At 40.8% G+C, this 4691-nt stretch overlaps 1 long non-coding RNA gene across 1 annotated transcript; it reads left to right on the top strand.

The window, feature by feature from the left end:
* The first annotated feature begins 243 nt into the window (after positions 1 to 243).
* Positions 244 to 4270, top strand: LOC311590694. The gene is made up of 2 exons (XR_014776959.1): positions 244 to 2972; positions 3085 to 4270. It is a non-coding gene; the product is annotated as an uncharacterized lncRNA (long non-coding RNA).
* Positions 4271 to 4691: the final 421 nt, after the last annotated feature.

Genomic DNA, 4691 nt, shown 5'->3' with positions numbered 1-4691 from the left:
AATGTGAGGAAATCTTGCCTTTGCCCCCGAAGTGTGCAGATTACAGGATGAGGTGCCATACTCAGCTGGGTTATTATCCTTTTACACTTTAAAAAATATTTTTATTTTGTGAGTATGGATGCAGGTTAATGTACTAGATACATGAGTCACATCTCCTGGATCTGGAGTTACGGTTGATTTTGAGTCACCGAGTGGGTGCTGGGAAGTGAACCCCAGTCCTCTGCAAGAACAAAAAATGCTCCTAATCATTGAGACATCTCTCCATCTCCAAGGATTTTTTCCTTTTTCTCTTAAATTTTTATTTATTTTTATTTTATATACATTGGTGTTTTGCCTGCATGTATATCTGTGTTAGGGTGTCAGATTTTGGAGTTACAGACAGTTGTGGGCTGCCATGTGGTTGCTAAAATTGAACCCAGGTCTTTTGGAAGAGCAATCAGTACTATTAACCTCTGAGGCCCCGCCCCATCTTTTTGGAGACAGAGTTTCTCTGTGTATCCCTGGCCGTCCTGAAACTCACTCTGTAGAACAGGCTGGCCTTGAACTCAGAGATCTGTCTGCTTCTGTTCCCAAAGTGCTGGATTATAGACGTGCACCACCATGGTCCAGGGATGATTATTTTCTTAATGATAAGACTTATAAAAAGTAGACTGATTGGGCTGGAGAGATGGCTCAGTGACACTGTTAAATGTCTGGTTTTGGCTTCTAAAAATATGGTTTTACTCTATGACTTCAGTCTTAAACACATGTAAGAAGAACCATTTGAATTAATTATGCCATTTACAGTCAATACAAAGTACTAGTGACTTAAAAGAAACCTCTGCAAATTATGAGTTAAGTATGTAGTAACAATGATAAATTTTCTTTTAAGAAAACCGTTGGATTCTATAATGACATGCCATGTGGGAGTCAGAAAAGTTTCCAGCCCCTACATTTAGAGATCTCGATGCTGAAGTAAAGGAGCTCCAATCCAACGGTTGCCATCTTATTGGTAACTGTTAAAAGTAATTGACATGTGCAGGTTATCGGTTGCTTCATCAATGATTGTATTCTTAAAGGCTCTTTGCCTATGTTTATGGTCATGAGTGATTGTCAGGATGGGATTTATTTGGCTTCTTATGTTTGTCTCAAAATTAAACAGAGGTAAATAACTACATTATTACGTATACCTGGGAGATACAAATTGATGGTCAGCTGTCAGTTAAGGTAGATTATATTTTGACTACAGCATACTATATATCAACTCTTTTAAGGTATTATATGTAATTCCTAAAAATGGCATGTGAAGTTCTAATCCTTTTAAGAGCTACTATGACAAACTGTTTAGGGTAATCACAACTTATGGTTTAACTAGGTGCTGGCTCAGTTAACCATGGGCGTTTTCCAAATTAATCAGTCAATGTAAACAATCCAGATATACTAAAAATAGACAGATTATCCTATAGGCAGACACTGATCTGCAGATTGTAAGTCACGACATCCAGTCTTATGTTTGTAAGATGTATTGTACAACAGACAGGTAAAGATAGACAAGGATTCAGCTTAGATATGCTGGCCCTCAAGCTTGTCAGAATCTGCTGAGTATAGTATTAAAAATATTTAAACTAATTAGGATAGAGATTACCATATACTAGCGGTAACTTCCTAAGGTCTCTGAGAAGCCTTTTGGCTTGGCAGGTGACTACACGGCTGGATTGTGGTTTTCTAACCACTGGGCAAAACTCCCCCAATGCTTCCCCCACTGCTAGGCCCGGCATGGACTGTGGACAACAAGCTGGACACATGGAGAGTTATTGTCCCAAGTTGTTGAAAACGAGGTGAGGTCAGTCTCTCGTGTTCTACTTCCACAGAAAGGGCCTCTCGTCTTCAGTGCCTGATGGCCAGACTGCCTTTGCACATGATACCAGGAAGCCACAGGAGCCTGGTGAGACAGCTGTCTTGGTGGCAGACTGGCTGGTCATCGCTGTCATTTTAATTGATATAGAGATTAATCTAGGTTACAATTTTTCCTTCTCAGGTCTCTGATCACATTGACGGCTAAGCTAAGGGTAGCTTGACCACTGGACGACAATTAGAGCCCCTGTTAGTTCATCAGGCAACTCGCTAGCTAGTTAACACTGCGAGGTACCAGGCCTCTTCTCTTATTTAAAAAGACAGCCAAGTTTGCCTGCCTCACAGGCTTCATGTTAAAAGGTAAACGGATTTTCGTGTCACTTTTTACTAATCCTTCATTTGGATGACTGCTCCCAGGAACCAACTGCATGTGTCTCTTGGTGAATAACTGGAGAAAGAAAGAATAATATGAAGCATATGTAAGTTCTGATGATGTGAACGTTTAAGTTAGGAGAATCTAAAATATTAGAAGGCCTGAGAAGGTGTTCTACAAATGCTAGAAGGCCTAAGGGGATATTTAAAAGTCGGTAATGAAGAAAGTATTTGATGGTCTAAGAAACTGTTTAAATGGGAAGTGCAAGTGATGAAGGTTACAGGATGTTAGGAAAAGTTTTAAGGTACAAGTTGTAGAGCTACAAAATGACTCGAGGCCTATAAAAATGAGATCAATAGTGTTCTGATACCTGGTGACACACTGACTGCCTATTTATCTGTCACAAGCTCAAGATCCTAACTTCCCTTTGATGTCTGAGTATAGACTTTTTATTTTTGAGTATAGACTTAAGGATGCTTCTTCTTCTTCTTCTTCTTCTTCTTCTTCTTCTTCTTCTTTTTTTTTAAAGGATGCTTCTTATTATGCTAAAAACAAGTCTGTCCAGTCCGTATATCAAGGCTACTGAAATTGAGAAAAAAAATTGTTAATGCTTTTACTGGGTCTCAAAGGTATGAGTCTACTGCTGCTGTCTTTTACAACTGTAATATTAATTTTCTTCCTTCGGAAGCTAAAACCTGGATAAGCCTCAGAAAAGCAAAAAGTCATAAGAACTGGATCCACCTGCCACAGGCCAAGCGAGCTCCAGGTAAGCGCACCCACCTCTTTCTGAAAATGGAGATTTTCCCTGGCTTCCGGATTCTTCACCTCCTTCAAATGCTAGAAAAAATTTAGTTCTGTCCCTATATTTGTCTTAGCAGATATTTTACCTGGCTAACAGACTTCATCCAGAAATCACCTGTAGATTACGAGCTGCTGAGATCTGGACCGGCTGGAGGCTGATGTTAACCAGCCCTGCAGACATGACCGCTCCCTGTCTCTTCAACTAGATTGGCTAAGCAGATGCTCTGATAGGTGCCCCACTACCTAGCCTTTGACCAGCTTTTCAGCCTTCCTGGGTCATGTGATAACAATGTCGTAATGTCAGCTTGAAGGAGCTACAGAAGAGACTACAGCCTCCGTTATCCCACCTAATACTGAATGCTACTTAAAAACAAAAGGACTCTAGCATAAAGGACAAATGGATCCTTGGTTCTGTTTCTCCAAATAATGCTTTGTGCCCCTTATTTGATAGACTTTAGATTATGTTTGTCCAAAGCCACATTAATGATGGTTTGAATCACGGTTCAATTCCTATCCACAGATAACCACCTTGATATCCATGGTTTTGGGTCCTTTGTTCATTCTATTTCTCCTTCTCACCTTTGGGCCTTGTATCCTAAATGAGATAATACAATTTGTAGAAGAAAAACTAGGTATCACCCAACTGGTGGTTACCAACCCCTACAAAATGTAGACCTAGTCAGTTATGAAACCCAGAGAGCACAGAGGCCCACGGTTGAGATTCTCCAGTCACCAGGAGAGGGGAAATGTAAGGACCAGGTATCTCCATTTTGAAATAAAGGTACTCCATTTTGTGTTAAACCTCTCCAAGGGCTGAACTCAGATCCAGAAAAACCGCAAACTAGTCTAAACAGAAAAATATTCCCTAGCAACACAATCAGCTCCCCTTAGGAAATCCAAATCTACTCGCTGCTAGTCAAGCTGACCAGCAGGTGGTCTGTCACATAGCAACAACCAATTAGGAGAAGTCAGGCCAAAGTTCCTAATGCCCCCATGATAACTTCAGCCAATCTTTTCTATAGGCCAACTTGCCCCTACACCTATTACCCAACTATGAAATGCTAAGGCTTGTAACTTTCTGCTTGCAGCTTTTCTGCCCAAATGTCATCCAATCATATACTGTAAAGCTCATTTCTTTGTCTAAAACTTATACAAACTCCTCTCAATTGAGACTCGAGGCCACTCCCCTGCATCTGCTGTGCCAGTGCATAGGAGGGGTGGCCCAGGTTAGACCCTGCAATAAAGACTTCCTTGCCACTGCAATTGGACTCGGCTTTCGGGTGGTCTGTTCGGGGAGCCTCTCAAAATTTGGGCATACCACTAGAAAGTGAGTCCAGGACAGCTAAGGCTACACAGAGAAATCTTGTCTTGAAAAAGGCAAGACCAAAAAACCAAGAAGAGACTTGATACCCTATGAGCATATAAAGGGGGAGGAGGTCCCCCTCAGTCACAGTCATAGGGGAGGGGAGTAAGGGGAAAATGGGAGGGAGGGAGGGAGGAATGGGAGGATACAAGGGATGGGATAACCATTGAGATGTAATAAGAATAAATTAATAAAATAAAATTTAAAAATAAAAAAAAGAAACACCAAAGAATAAAAAATAAAAAAAAGAAGAAGAACATTCTATCATCATAGAAGTTACATGAAGCAGGAGAGATGGCTCCGTGGCGAGTTCCAGGTTCA

This window comes from Acomys minous, assembly GCF_964271855.1.
Source record: "Acomys minous genome assembly, chromosome: 19".
Lineage (NCBI taxonomy): Eukaryota > Metazoa > Chordata > Mammalia > Rodentia > Muridae > Acomys > Acomys minous.
Note: the sequence above shows the minus strand (reverse complement) of the source record. Positions and strands in the feature narration are given on the sequence as shown.